This window comes from Thamnophis sirtalis, unplaced genomic scaffold (assembly GCF_051295495.1).
Source record: "Thamnophis sirtalis isolate CommonGarterSnake01/CBP01778 unplaced genomic scaffold, rThaSir2_p1.2 scaffold_6, whole genome shotgun sequence".
Taxonomy (NCBI): Eukaryota; Metazoa; Chordata; class Lepidosauria; order Squamata; family Natricidae; genus Thamnophis; species Thamnophis sirtalis.
This window is the reverse complement of record NW_028261386.1, coordinates 16188310-16204622: the sequence shown is the minus strand read 5'-3', so window position 1 is coordinate 16204622 and position 16313 is coordinate 16188310. Positions and strand designations below refer to the sequence as shown.

Here is a 16313-nt window from a genome sequence, read left to right as displayed (position 1 = left end):
ATAGCATAAGTTCCTAACCGGCCACATTTAAGAGTTCCCTCAAATGTTGTGTTTTCTTGGACTGGAACTGAAGAACAGAAACCTAAGAGAGCTGCAAATCATGGGTAAGATACATAGATAGACTGCTCTTCCATCTCTCCTTGGGTAGTTCATAACTAAGTACAGTTAATGAGTACCCATTCAGCAGAATTCATATCCCACTCTCTTCTAGCACTGATGATGTTACCTAGTTTGGTAATGAAATGTCTGTAAGAAAACCACCAAGCTCAGAAAGCAGCAAGGATTCCACTATCCCCCACCTCCTCTTTCTCCCTCTCTTTCTTCTTTTTGTCCTTTCTCCTCCTCCATTACATCATCAGTGCTAGAAGGGAGTGGGGTTGGGGGGGCGGAAGGAGGAGAAAGGTCAAAAAGGAGAAAGAGAGGGAGAAAGAGGAGGTGGGGGATAGTGGAATCCTTGCTGCTTTCTGAGCTTGGTAGTTTTCTTACAGACATTTCATTACTAAATTAGGTAATGAAATATCTGTAAAAAAAACTACCAAGCTCAGAAAGCAGCAAGGTGTCTATCCCCCACCTCCTTTCTCCTCTCTCCCCCCAACTGCCCATTCAAAGTAGTCTAAGACACCTTCTTTTCCCCTGCAGCAAACTTGTGACAGTTGCCCGAGCTCCCTCCCCGGGCCTTCTTGCCTTCCCTCAGGTGAAACTTGCTCACACTCACCCTCTTTCAAGGGTCTTGGCTCCTCTGGGAATGCCTTGCCGCCGCGGCTTGACAAGCTCCAGCTTCCTCCTGCTGCTGTTGCCGCTGTCGTCTGGCTCCAGCAGAACATGGCACGGGAGGGCTTGGGGACGCAGCGTGGCCAGTGCAAAATACCATCTGTACCACACCTAGGAGGTCCTAGGGGACAGACCGCACTGTGTAAGCTCCTGCCCCCTTGCAAAGGCCTTGCGAGGTCCCCGAACTTGTCCAAGACGCCAGCTGCGCCATGTAAGCTCACACCCTCACACCCATGCCCGTGCTTTTTGACGAGCTGGCATCTTGGGCAAGTCTGGGGACCTTGCAAAGGCCTTGCGAGGTCCCCGAACTTGTCCAAGACACCAGCCATGCCACGTAAGCTCCCGCCCCCGTGCTTTCTGGCGGCCATGTGGCCCTGCGCTATAAGTGAGCCCGGTATCCTTGCAAGGCCGCAAAAGGTCACTGGACTCGCTTATAGTTCAGGGCCCTGGCAGGCTGCTCCAGATGGCCTGCCGCTGTCCCCCTGTCCCGCGCTTAGTTACTTACTTACCTCCTCGGAGTCGGCAGGCAGCAATAGAGAGCCAAGCAGGAAAAAAGGTAAGTGGGTTTAGATAGGGTTCTTAGAGGCGGGTGGGGTGATTGGTGAGCCAGCCAATCAGTGAGCGGTGGATGGAGCTAGAATAGTGCGGATGGGCAGGAGGAGCGAGCAATGGAGCGGCTTCCAGACGGGCGGGGGCGAGCGAGCGACAGGGCCGGGGCAGACGTTCCGGAACTTACTTCCAGGTCCATGACAAACTGGTTCGTGAGAACCGGTGCAGACCGGCAGCAACCCACCACTGGAGTGGTATCATCTGCATATCTGAGGTTGTTGATATTTCTCCTGGCAAACTTAATTCCAATTTTTGATTCATCTAGCCCCACCTTTCTCATGATGTGCTCAGGTTGTGGGGGTTTTTTTTGCTGATGTCTCCAGTTCTCTGTTCATTTTATTCCTTGTTATATTTTCATTTCCTACCTTCTGGGGCTCCCCCACCCCCACCCCCTACCCCCGATTCTACTAGCCTCTTTAGGCTGGAGTGAGAGTGTCCCATTCCTCAAGGGGCTGTTCTGGTTTGGGCAGTGAGAGATTATGGGTCTTTTTAAACCAGGCTTTCTCCCAACTTTTGCCAGCTCTCTGAGTTCATCCCAGTTTGGAACTCTGGCTTTGAAAGAAGAATCTGTTTAACTAAGAGGTGGCACTCTCTGTAGTAGAGACATCACAGGGCAGCTGGAGGGAGACACCCCTCAACAGCATTGACAGCACCTGGTTGTTCATCATCTCCTGTTTGACAGACAATTTTTAAACATGGGTATTCCAGTCTTTCAGAAGAGCACTCAACCCATATTCAAAAGCAGTCTGAATAATAGCTGACAGGTGCAGGCAGACAGCATAAGCCAACCCTCCAGCTTCACCACAGTTTCCTCTGGCACTGACTGTCACCTGTTCATTAGACAAAATGTGGAATGAGATAACAGAACAGAATAACAGAGTTGGAAGGGACCTTGGAGGTCTTCTTGACCAACCCCCTGCTTAGGCAGGAAACCCTACATCACTTCAGACAAGTGGTTATCCAATCTCTTCTTAAAAACGTTCAGTGTTGGAGCATTTACAACTTCTGGAGGCAAGTTGTTCCACTGATTAATTGTTCTAACTGTGAGGAAATCTCTCCTTAGTTTTAGGTTGCTTCTCTCCTTGATTAGTTTTCACCCATTGCTTCTTGTTCTACCCTCAGGTGCCTTGGAGAATAGTTTGACCTCCTCTTCTTTGTGGCAGCACCTGAGATATTGGAACACTGCTATCATGTCTCCCCTAGTCCTTCTTTCTCTTAAACTAAACATACCCAGTTCCTGCAACCATTTTTCATATATTTTAGCCTCCAGTCCTCTAATCATCTTTGTTGCTCTTCTTTGTTTCTCTTCTCTGCCCTCTTTCTAGAGTCTCCACATCTTTTTTACATCGTGGTGACCAAAACTGAATGCAGTATTCCAAGTGTGGCCTTACCAAGGCATTATAAAGTGACATTAACACTTCACGTGATTTTGATTCTATCCCTCTGTTTATGCAGCCTAGAACTGTGTTGGCTTTTTTGGAAGCTGCTGCACACTGCTGGCTCATATATAAGTGATTGTCCACTGGGACTCCAAGATACCTCAATCTTGGATCTTGTTCTAATAGATCGCTAAATCTACTGATATAGCCATTTACCCATACTTGCCTCTTCCCCATCACCATCTTTGGATAAAAGGAGTGATAGTTGCCTTTGTGCTGACATTAGGCGGGAAGGAAGAAAGTTTTCTTTCCTTAACCTGGCCTGCATTAGAGTAAAGGAGGACACCACCTTTGGGAAGTAGCTTACCTAGCAGGTTAAGGAGTTGGCAATGGGGCAGCAAATTTTTATTCCAGAATAGATTTTTGTTGTCTCAAGGACTGATCGATAGCACCAACTCAGCTGTGGGGGGGGGAACCCTCTTCTCCTGAGCTTGCAAAAGAGCAATCTTTCATTATTGGGCCTCTGTGGTCCAAAATTTGAGCAAATTTGTGCACACCAAGCAGTTTATAAGCTATTTATAACACGGTTGTTTTTGCTATGCTTTGCAATTCTCTGGTCCTTATTCCTTACACTCACCTATATCCCATCTGTATCTTTTGTGTTATAGGGCAGTTAACTATGGGTGCTTTTATTATAGACCATATCATTATATGGGTGTTATCAATCTCCTTCCATTGTACTCTAAAGATAAAAGGTTTTAAAAATAGGGGAAGGTAAACACTGAATATTGTAGCCCTGCTATTTTCTTTGATTCCTCCCTCCCCATCTGACAGCTGTCCAAATTAATGTTATAACCCTGGCAACTGAAGGTTGAGGAAGGCCAGTGAGTTCCAAAATAAACAAAGATGGGTACTCCGTAGCTCACAAGCGTAATTGCCTTTTAGTAACTCAGCAGTTTGGGTCCCTCCACATGTTCAGAGTAGAGTAGTCATGGGTGCTACAGAGGAGAGAAGAAGAGCTCTTTAAAATCACCCTCTGCTCTATGCAAGGCTGGTTAAAATGTAAGGTCTATAAGAAAGAGAACCCAAACATCTGGACATCACTTTTCACTTTTCACTCTTCAATTTTGGCAACAGCGATAGCAGTTGGAGATACTGTATGGGTATGGTATCCACCTGGCCTTAGTCTTTTCTGCCAGGTTTGGAAACCTTTTACATAGAATAGCACTTTGACTTATATACCGCTTCCCAGTGCTTTGCGGCCCTCTCTAAGTAGTTTACAGAGTCAGCATAATGCTCCCAACAATCTGGGTTACTCATTTTACCCACCTTGGAAGGATGGAAGGCTGAGTCAACCTTGAGCCGGTCAGGATCGAACTCCTGGCAGTGATCTGAATTAGCCTGCAATACTGTATTCTGACCACCGTGAAAACTGTGGCTCAAGATATAATTTTGTCTAAAATTGCACATGTAAATTAATAAATATGTTTGAGCCCAGTATGTTGCTATGTTTTATGCATGTCACTGGCATTTAAAATGGTCAAAATTGGCCAGTTAGTGGATAAAGCATCGGCCTCTTTTTAACGTGTCATCCCCTCCCCCTGGAGATACCATTTATGGATATTCTTGTTTTCTGGGTATTTCCTGCATCATCATCCTCTTTTAACAACCCCATAATCCTTTGTGGGATGAAGTCTGGGCAACTGAATAGAGCTGAGTGTTTACTGGCCAGATGCCCTTCCTGTTGCCAATGTGGAGTTTTTTTTCCAGCAGATATATTCTCAATGTGCCCAAAGTGAGAAATATCTGCCTCTACTTATGATTGAACTCACAGCCTCCTGAGTGTGAGGCAAGAGCTCCACCTCAAGACCACCACCTCACCACTCTCTGGATATTTCCTGCATGTTTTTCCAAAATCAACTTTGCTGTTTTTCCCTCCCTTTCATGGGCAGGAACCTACAAGAAATGAACAAATAGGGCAAGGCCTTGACCAAATCCAAAATCAATGGAATCTGGCAGCTTGTTTTCCATAGTAGCTAATGGCAGGCTTTGAGAAGATGACTCTCTCGCTGATATCCTTTGTGCCATGAAACCAGAATGCAGTAGCAAGAAGCTTCTGAACCAAGATGAAGTTGATGGATACCACAATGAGTCACCATGAATAGTAGGGCTATGCAGCAATTTGGATTCATGGGACAAAAGAGGCTTTGCAGTGTCTGTGGCTGTGCAGGGATTTAACAGCAGCAACCTTCAAATTATTTAAAAACAGACTTTTTTTCCCCAACAGGTAATGGTAAAGGTTCCCCTTGCACATGTGTGCTAGTCATTCCCGACTCTAGAGGGCAGTGCTCATCTCTGTTTCAAAGCCAAAGAGCCAGCGCTGTCCAAAGACGTCTCTGTGGTCATGTGGCCGGCACGACTAAACGCCGAAGGTGCACGGGACGCTATTACCTTCCCAGTAGTGTATTAACCACCAAGCAGACTAAGCATGTGCTTAGGGCACCAGGCCCAAAGGGGGCACCACAAAGTTGAGAAAGAAAAGAAAAAAAACACAATGAAAATTTGTACAGTATGTACAAAGTAGGAGGCACCAAGATTTGTCAGTGCTTAGGGCATTAGTGAGCCTTAATCCGCCACTGTACCTTTCCACCAAAGGGGTTCCTCATTTTTCTACTTGCATTTTTACATGCTTTCGAACTGCTAAGTTGGCAGAAGCTGGGACAAGTAACGGGAGCTCACTCCGTTACGTGGCGCTAGGGATTCGAACCACCAAAGTGATCGACAAGCTCAGCGTCTTAGCCACTGAGCCACCTTCCCTTCCCAACAGGTTCTTACATGTATATCAACACATACTCAGAGCCATATTTTGAATCAAGGCAGCCCTGTGCAGTCCTAATTGGTAGGCATCTCCTCCCTGGATTTGTCTTGATGCTTTGCCTTTTTAAAATGGCATCTTCAGAGTTGGAAAGGAAATAAAGACAAACCAAGGAGAGGAAGCAGAAAGTGTTTCATTAGTTATAAATTCACGGCAAATGAACACATTAGATGGGGGGGGGAAATTATGTATTTGTACGATGAGTAAATGGGAACCATCGGGAATAACCTCACCAGTAAAATACAGTGAAATCAGATAAAGTGTTTGTATATGTGGATATAAAGAGCAATAATAAGAGAGACAACAGCATTGAGGAGTTTTCTTTATAGTCCCCTAAAGAACCAAGCACTCCAGGCTAAATTAAATTTAAATCCATTGTCTTCTGATAACAGCATTAAGCAACTTTCTTGGAAAATTCAGGGGACTGTCTTGTTAACAAGAGGTGTACAATCTCAGATTTAGGCCAGCATGTATAAATGGCAAGAAGGACTACGTCAGAACAAATTTACAATCCAGATGTAATGGGCAGTTCAGGAGAAAGTGAGCAATTGTTTCAGTGACTACTTCCAAACACAAGTAGTAATTATCTAAACAGGGCATATTATTTAACTGTCCTTCCACAAACTTTGATTAAGTGTATTAAAGGATTTTCTCTGTGGAGAAACTATCTCTTTAAAAATTATGGGAATAGCAAGGGAGTTGAAAAGGGACGTGGCTGCTCAGTGGCTAAGATGTTGAGCTTGTCGATCAGAAAGCTCGGCAGTTCAGCGGTTCGAATCTCTAGTGCCTCATAACGGAATAGGTTCCTGTTACCTGTCCCAACTTCTGCCAACCTAGCAGTTCAAAAGCATGTGAAAATGCAAGTAGAAAAATAAGAACCACCTTTGGTGGGAAGATAACAGTGTTCTGTGTGCCTTCGGTGTTTAGTCATGCTGGCCACATGACGACAGAGACATCTTCAGACAGCGCTGGCTCTTTGGCTTTGAAATAGAGATGAGCACCTCGCCCTAGAGTTGAGAACGACTAGCACATATGTGCGAGGGGAACCTTTAACCTTTAAGGGAGTTGAGATAAAAATGAATGTCTATTGAGTTGAGAGATCCCATGAGAGATCATTTGATATGACTTTCTTCCAGGAACCGTGGAATTTGTCAATAAGAACAAGTTGGACAAAATAATTGCTCCCCAAACATAATTTCAACCAGACAGCACTTTTGTATACACGCAATTATAGAAAGAGATCCTAATTCAAGTTTCAGTAAAGCATTAGAGATGGATTGGAAGAATGAAAATGGTTCTTGTGAATCTATATTGGATTCAATCTAGGGATGTTATAACTGTATAAGGGCAGATCAGCACTTCTGTAGCGTACGGAAATTATTTCGTAAAATCAATTTAAATGCCAGTGGGAAGGCATTGTTGCTTTTATGGCAACATCATATTTGGAAGATGGTTTCCCTATAGGTAGGTTTTGCGATCCATGTGAGCCAAACGTCATCCTAAGTTTATTATTGTAGATACAAGAAAACAAGTTCCAGTCATAAGTTTGGAAGGCTGATTAGGCCCTCAACCCAACTCCCAGCTCAGTTCAATAATCAGTATTAATGCATCCTTACAAAAGGTTGTCCAGCCTGTGCTTGAATGCATCTAGTGAATGGTGGCCCATCCACCTCTCTGGGTTTTAGATTTTACTACCAAACTAAGGTGGGCTAAAAGACCTAATTATGGCTAACAGTTCTATAGTTCATACTCTTAGGATTTCCCCCTGCCCCAACATTCAGTCAGAATCTAAATCTATTTTTCTGTTGTCCCAAGCACAGGAACAATAGAGAACAGACAATGACCTACTTTTGTGTGACAGTTTTACTGATCAATATTTCTTTTTTGGGGAAAAAAAAACCTGCTAAAGGCAATGCCAATGCAATGCAAATAAGTGGAGAAGAAGCTGAAGTGTAACAAATTTTTATCTTCCGCACTTAAAAATTCACGATGATGATGACTGTAGCCATGAAACAAAGAATTGCCTGCTACGTGTGAGAAGGCAATGACAAATTTAGACAAAACATTGCATTACTGATAATGCAAAAGCAAGAGTAATTGGTGAAGATCCTAATTGGAATTTAGAAAACAATAACATTAAGCTGAGAAAAGTCAAAGTGCCCATGGCAGGAGTATACAAAAATTTAAAGAAACAGTTGTTAGCAGCCTGTCCAAATAAAATGAAGCCAATTACACCATGAAGAATTAGAAGAGGTCTGAATAGTAGTCCTATTTTTCCTTCACCATCCATATCTAGCTCCTCCTCCTCCTCCTCCTCCTCTTCTTCTTCCTCCTCCTCTTCTTCCTCCTCTTCTTCCTCCTCCTCTTCCTCTTCCTCTTCCTCTTCCTCTTCCTCTTCTTCTTCTTCTTCTTCTTCTTCTTCTTCTTCTTCTTCTTCTTCTCCTTCCTCTTTTTCTTCTGCCATGTCTGTCATCAGACATTGGTGATCATGTTGGCTTCTCTTCCCAAGAGAAAATATATTTAGGTTCTTTAAACTTTCTTCATAACCTCTTGATCATCTTCATTCCCATTCTCTACATTTGTTCCACTCTGACTGAATTCTCCTGCCCCAAACTGTGTCTAGTTAGGTTCTTGCACGCATTGGTCAAGGTCTGACCAATGCATGCAAGAACCTGGGGACAGCCAACCCTTTCTCTATACTTGGTGCTCCATCAAAGAGTTTCCAAAATGAACACGTTTGGGAATGTAGGGCTGTTTTCACCCTCCGAAGCCTTCAGAAGTCATTTCTGGTTTGCTCGTAGGGCCGTTTTTTGCCCTCTGGAGCCTTCAGGAGGCTTTTGCCAAAAATAGGGCACCCTGTGCCCTGTTTTTGCCCCCCCCCCCCCAGCCCCCAGGAGCACTCCCAAAGCCTATGTACTTCCATTTTTTGTGAAGGGGGCCAGGTTTCAGGCGGCCAAAAATGCTGTATTCAGTGTATAAGATGCACCCAGATTTTCACTCTCTTTTTTGGGGGGGGAAAGGTGCGTCTTATACTCTGAAAAATACAGTACATTTTATAATGGATTGCACAGGACTGTGATTCCCCCTGATTGTGGACTGGACTTGCTGTCCAGTTGCTCATTCCGTGTGGACAACTTCCATGTCCTTTCTCTTCTTAGATGTTTTCATCATTATACCATCTTTGCTTGGAATGATCTATCCCTCCAACAGATTATACAATCTTTTGTAAAACAGGGGCCCTGGCTGCCTAATTGATTAAATATTAACTTTGTTGATCTGGATTGTTTGCTTTAGCTATGGGATTCTTGAAAGTGGTAGAATGGCTTCAGGACCAGCTTCTCGGTACTCTATAATATCATGTGGTTCAATTAAATTGACTGTACCAAGCCATTATCAGGTAATTTCATTCATTACTTGATCTCTCGTTGCTTAAAAACATTAATGTAACTAAAATGAGGAAAAGAGTACAAATCAAGTTAAAGTAATGATGAGTTAGTAGCTTCCCAGAGAAAATAAAGGAACTGGTACACTCACACATAGATGAGAAAAAGAAGAAAATGAATTTGTGCTTAGTTAAAAAGTGTACTAGGAACTACACCATGGAAACCACTGTTTCACTCTGCAAACCAATACTTAAAATCACATCAAGCTAGATCCATCTACATAGATAGAATGCAGAATCAGTGTCTTGTTACTAATTCAACACTGTTGGTTTTGCTGATGCTATAGACCAGGGATCTCCAAATTTGGCAACTTTAAGACTTGTGGACTTCAATTCCCAAAATTCCTTAGCCAGGATGGCTAGCTGGGGAATTCTGGAAGTTGAAGCCCACAAATCTTAAAAGTTACCAAGTTCGGAGATCCCTGCTTTAAACATTACTCCAACATTCAGCTCTTGCCTATATGTGGTCTCCAGATGATGTTCTGTGGCCTGCAACAATACTTGGTTAATGTTGCATAATATTATCCAGCAAGGTATTGGCATCCAGCCTAAAGCTAAGGAAACTCTGAAAAGATGAGCATCTAAATGGTTCAACAAGCAGGCCTATCAAGAGGTAGGCTTGGTTAGCCAAATGACAGAGTTGGTGCCAATCCTAGGAACCCCTGCCTACTGTTGTACTTGGTGGTGGGTGCTGTCAGTGGTTAGGCAGTGGTAATCAGGGAGAGGAAGCTTGGCCACAGGAGGTGAATTGGTGGGCAAGGAGGAATACCAGTTCTGACCATCTCCCTATGATGGTCAATAAGTAAGCAAGACACAGAAGCAGCTTGACAAACTTGAACATCGGGCACTTTCTAACAAAATGAAATTCAATGGTGAAAAAAGTAAGGTTCTACGTTTAGGCAAGAAAAATAAAATGCACAGGTACAATATAGGTAGTACCTTGCTCAATAGTAGTAACTGAGAGAGGGATCTTGGAATCCTAGTGGATAACGATTTAAATATGAGCCAGCAGTGTGCAGCAGCTGCCAAAAAAGCCAACACAGTTCTAGGCTGCATAAACAGAGGGATAGAATCAAGATGACGTGAAGTGTTAATACCACTTTATAATGCCCTGGTAAGGCCATACTTGGAATACTGCATTCAGTTTTGGTCACCACAATGTAGAAAAGATGTGGAGACTCTAGAAAGAGTGCAGAGAGGAGCAACAAAGATGATTAGGGGACTGGAGACTAAAACATATGAAGAACGGTTGCAGGAACTGCGTATATCTAGTTTAATAGAAAGAAGGACTAGGGGAGACATGATAGCAGTGTTCCAATATCTCAGGGGTTGCCACAAAGAAGAGGGAGTTGAACTATTCTCCAAGGCACCTGAGGGCAGAATAAGAAGCAATGGGTGGGAACTAATCAAGGAGAGAAGCAACTTAGAACTAAGGAGAAATATCCTGACAGTTAGAACAATTAATCAGTAGAACAGCTTGCCTCCAGAAGTTGTGAATGCCCCAACACTAGAAGCCTTTAAGAAGATGTTGGATAGCCATTTGTCTGAAACGGTATAGGTTTTTCTGCCTAGGCAGGGGGTTGGACTAGAAGACCTCCAAGGTCCCTTCCAACTCTGCTATTCTATTCTATTCTAAGACAAAGAAAAGAAGGATTCTGTAAGGAAAAAGAAAGAAGAAAAGAACAAACAACAAATGAAAAAAGATAGATGGAAAAAGGAGAGTAGTGAAAAGGAAAAGCTGGACTCAAGTTGCTTTTAGTGGGATGGGTTTCTTAGGTTATAACTTCTTAAGTATGATCCTGAAAATATATTACATATCAACCCAGTAATAAAACCAAATGTTTGAAAAATGACTCAGCTAATTGGGCAAAGTGAAAAGGCTCTGTCTAGTGCAATATTTCACAATACATTTTTTAAAAAAAAGATTTAATAGCACACTGTGCCTCTTTTTTGTTTGTTTTTGGACTCACTAAAGATCAGTGGCGGGCTTCAAATTTTTTTAGATTCTCTTCTGTAGGTGTAGCCTGCTTTGTGGGAGTGGCTTGCCAGCCATGTGATCGGGTGGGAGTGGCCAACTTGTAAAATGTGGTGAAACTCACTTAACAACGTTCTTGCTTAGCAACCAAAATGTTGGCTCAGAAACTCTGGCATTTGAAGCATGCAAGTCAAACTTGACAGCTTTAAAACTTGTGGACTTCAACTCCCAGAATTCCTTCTCTTGCTCTTCATTTTGATGATGTGTGGATGGGTGGGGGGGAGGAAATTGGAACGATTCTAAACGGCACTGTAGATTTGTGGAACTTCTTCTATAGAAGAGGTTAGAACTGGCAGGAACCCACCCCTGCTAAAGATGTTGGTGTGTGCAAAGGTTTCATTGTGGCAGCTCTCTAGCTAATGAAGTAGATCTTGAAAACATCAAGTTGAGAAGCAGTTTCGGCCTTTACACAAAGCCTAAATTGTAATTCCACAAAGTACCAGCCTTCAGTCCTTGCCTTTAGTCCCAGATCTGATTGGTGCTTGGGAATCCAGGCTGTAGTCTGGGCTGGGAAGCTTTAAGATTTTTGCACTTTTTGAGGTAGAGAATAAATCCTGATTTGTCCAAAAGGATCAGGAGGCAACATCTTCTCTATTTTTAAATGCTGCAGATGTATCCCGCTTCCACTTATATTGTTTTTCTTTGTCACTGTAAGGAACAAGAGCCTTTCTGGATAAAAAAATGCAGAACTTAAAGCCTGGCCGAGAACTCTTAAATCCCATTTTTTGAATTTTCCATTTTAGAGTGATATGTGAAGCTTGGGGGAATTTACACTTTCTGCTCTTCCTTTTCATAGATTTCGAAGCATCAAGCAGAAACATCCCAAATATTCCTGTGAGTGAGGAGAGCTAGGACGTGATTCACTGAAATCTACCCAAGCAGGGATGTATCCCTCCTTCTGAAAGGTGAGCACTTAAAGTTTTGTGAGAAACAGGAGGAGGAACGGTTCTGTTTGACTCAATGATGAGCCAGTGTTGGAAGAAATGTCCTTCTGGGTTCAGTTCCAAGTGGGGAAAAGGACACTGGAAACATTGAGGCTGCTGGGAAAGATGGTTTAATGGAGAACAGGATCACATGGCTTGAACTCCTGAATAGAAAAGGGGGATCACATGCTTCAAGATATTGGGTGAAGAAGAAAAAGGGGCAGAGATGCTGAAAGTTCCTGGTTTTATGCCCTCTCTGGCCTTTGATCTTGAGCTTGTATTCTGATTGGTTGACAGACTCCCATGGGGCCATGCAGGGGCAACTCTGTAGGCTGTGCTTTGATTCCAAGTTTGGTTGAGCATTGCTTCTTCCCAGGTACCCTGTGGTAAGATGGGTAAAGGGCTAATACTATCATGCCTTAATCCCATCACCCTGGAACTCGAAGGGAGGAGATTTTTGCTATGTAGAATAGACTGGCTCAGGCCTTTTAATGGCCCATTGACAAAGGTGGGGGCTATTAAGAGTGACTCGAGAGGAGGAACCAATGTCACAATGAGATGGTTGTATGGTCTCAATGCTCTGAGACCACAGCCAACACTTTTGCCACTGGGTGATCCAAACGGACCTAAACCGTCCTGAAGAGACGGTGAACAGAAAGAATATCTCTTGCTGATTTCGGGGATATCGCAAAATCCTCGAAAGAAGGAAGAGAAGTTCTTCAAGCCGGCGACAAAAAATCCAGCCAAGGCTGACAAAGTCGGGGTGACTCCAAAATGAAAGGATACGGAAACAGAAAGTGTTTCCAGCTGGTGAGGAATTTTTATTCTTTTAAAAAAAGAGACTGCCTATAAAAACTCAAAAAACAATTTAAATTAAAGAATAGAAGAATCAAATGGTGGAATTGAATTTGGAATGGTTTTGGACAGTGGTTATCTTACTTTTTAAATGTTATTTATATGGATCGAATCTATGCAAACCTTTTGAAATGGATGGATTAAGTTTTCTTCTTCTACCTTCTCTTTGTGACTCTGTAATTTACAGACTAAAGTTTTCCTCTTTTATTGCTGTGGGTATTTTTCTAATTCATTTAAAGATTGGACCTCTTTTTCTAATTTGATATACAAAAAAGATACAAAAAGAAACTCTTCAATAGTGTCTCCAGAGGCTGGGAGGTATTGTTGATCGGAGTTTTGTGTATTCAAAATGGAATTTTTTCTTTCTTTCACGGATTGCTTTGACTTGGCACCATAAGGCTTTACTGTTTGGCTACAGACTGACAAGAGCACACAGATGTCCCTTTGAAATATGTTTTCAACCAAGGAAAAGTGAGAGCAGCATTCTTTGTGAATGTATGCTTTAATTTTGTTGATCTTTCAAGCTAGAGTAACTGTGTTTGTCAGACTGACACAATCCCAAGGAAAAATAGAGGTCTTGACTTTGCAAAATATATTTTCAGAACTACAGAAATTATCAAACATAGTGGAGAAAAAAACTGGAATACCTGGAACACATAACAAAAAAATATGATGAAAAAATTGAAAATGTTCATCAAATGCAAAACAGGGTGATTAAAACTCAAAAAACCAAAGTGGAAAATGAATGTAAAGAGATTAAACCTGCTGATATCTATGGTAATTTGTTTGTTCCTGAAAATGGAAAGAATGAAATACAGAAAGAGGAATTAAATGGAGAGGAAATCTATTTCAAAGGTCAAGATATAGAAGAAGATAAAATTAAAGAACCTATGGATTTAAAGAAAGAAATTCCACTAGCAAAAGTTTTGATAACACTGCTGACAATCAAAGACAAACTGAATAAGGAAACCGAAAGAGGGCATCAAGATTATATGAGAGATCTTATAAGCAAGGAATTGCTAAGAGAAGTCCATACAAAGCTGATCAAGAAGATGACTAGAGGATTGGTACCACAAATGGCAGAAGATATGAGATTGCTTTGTTATTGGAAAGATACAGGTTGATAGATGGAAGAATATAACTTAAAGCTAGTGAAATTTAGTGAAATTTAGTGATAATAGATATAGTTAAAGAAAAAAATGATAATGATAATAATGTATACAATGTGTAGTGTTATGATAAGTAATAATTGGATATGAATATTGAATAGTACCCATGAAAGGAAGATTAGAAATCCTTTTGGATTATATACAAAGGTTAATAAAAAAGAACTAAGTTAGATACAGTTAAGTTTTGATTATTAGGGGGGAAATGTTATGATACAGGATATAGTCAAATAAAGGAGGGATGATGATGACAATTTATATATATGTATGGGTATAATATAAGGAAACTGGATGAAAATTGCAAACAGTGATCTGGAAAGGAGGATTAGAAAAGTTTGTATTATATTAGGGATGTTTAGCTAGAATAGGACATAAAGATTCAGTGTTATTGGAGGATTTTAGAAATAGTAAATGAAATGCCAGTATGTGGTTATGTATTAAATCTTGGTATATTTTATGATGAAGGACGTTTAAATAATTATAGTCAAATAAAAATGGAGGTATAAGGGTAACATGTATAAATATTTGAGTTAAAGTACTTGAGTTAATATGAATTATGCTTGATGACTGTGGAAGAGATGCACAAAAACCTTTCATAACCAACTAATACACTTTCTACAGTATGTAGAGAAGGAAGATTTTATGTGTTGTTTGTTTTGAAAATAAAAATAAATTCTTTTTTTTTTTTTTTTTAAAGAGTGAGTCTGTTTCCTGCCTAAAAATCATGTTTCTCCATTTCTGATCCAGGGAAATATAATATTCTGCCTTTTCAATATTTCCCAGGATATTTCATTTTTCTAGGAGAGGAGTGAGTGTTAACTTCCTAGACGAGAAAAGAAAAAATACTGTATGCTGTATATGTGTGATCATGAACACTTCCTTTGCGTGATTCCCCCCCCCCCAAAAAAAGTCTACAGAACTAATTGCAGAGCTGAGGCAAGAGAAATGTTGCTGTTTCCAAGGCAACTGGACCCAAGCTATCTCTTCTCATCCCATCCTGTTTGGTTGACTAGTTAGGCAGAATACAGAGAGGATAAGCAGCCAGATACATGCCTGCATTCATGGGAGCATCCCATGGGAAATAACACAGCTTGGATGGATGTTACTTACTTTCACATTAAGGGTGGGTTTCTTCATGCTCTGATTCACTCCAGACTGCATTCCACTCCCTATGAATTCTAGGGCCTTAAATCCTCCCTATTTCCAGAATTTGGGCTTGCATGTCACCTTTGTAACTAAAACAGTGCCTGACACATACAGAAATAGGGAGATGACAGACTTAGGGACCTGTGAACGTGCATACAAGCAGGAGGGGGGAAAACACTACAAAGTGACCCAGAAATAATGGAGAAAATTGTGAGATAGAGTGTTCTGCTTTCCCAGATTAGCTTGGAAAATCTCTGCCGAGTATTCAAACTCTTTCAATCCCCTTTTGCCTTTACCTTTCACATGCAGAGATACAATACAGTATTGATGATGTGCTACAAAAAAACCAATGGCATTGAGATTGTGGTCTGTTTGCCTTCAGTACAAATGAATCTTCTTCGTACTGTATTATTGACTGTTGGAAGAAATGTCCATCTGGGTTCAGTTGCGAGTGGAGGAAAATATAGATTCATGGAGGCTGTTTGGAAAGATTGTTTAATGGTGGACAGGATCACATGGCTTGGAGACCCTGGGTGAAAAGGAGGAGAGATGCTGAGAGTCCCTGGGTTTTATGCCCTCTCTGGGCTTTGAACTTCCTGAGGCACAGGAAGAGTATCCTGATTGGCTGCTGTCAGAGGTCATAACTAGCTTTGGAGGTTGTCTGTGTGCTACGTTTGGTTGAAACTAAGTTTGGTGCAATGAAGGGCAATGAAATGAAGGGGGTAGATCTTTGTTATGTAGAATAGACTGGCTCGGGCCTTAATGGCCCATTAACAAAGGGCTGCGTTTAAGCCTCGCTGAGTTTCTACTTCTCTTTTTAATGTTTCCTAAAATATTTCATTTTCTAGGAAAGGGGTGGGTTTTAACTTCCTACATGACCTAGCATTGCAGGTGAGGATATCGCAACCAAAGTAGCCCTCAAAAGGATGACTCCAATGCTTCTTGAACTCATTCACTCTTCTTTAAGGGCTATTAAGTTAGGGCCTTCAAATACACAGAATTCATTCAGAGACTGCACAGAGGTGATTTGGATTATTTGTTTATAAGAGTTAAACCTGTCAAACTAGGAGGCTGCGAGTTCTAGTCTTGCCTTAGCCCGGAAAGCCGACTGG

At 41.8% G+C, this 16313-nt stretch overlaps 1 protein-coding gene across 2 annotated transcripts in view; it reads left to right on the top strand.

Annotated features, from left to right (window-relative positions):
• The window catches only part of SRRM3 (serine/arginine repetitive matrix 3), a 202602-nt gene that overhangs the window by 70713 nt on the left and 115576 nt on the right, over window positions 1-16313 (top strand). For both annotated transcript variants that reach the window (XM_087717268.1, XM_087717267.1), the window contains exon 2: window positions 11908-12016. The gene's annotated coding sequence lies outside the window, so the exon portion shown is untranslated. The remainder of the gene's footprint in view (window positions 1-11907; window positions 12017-16313) is intronic.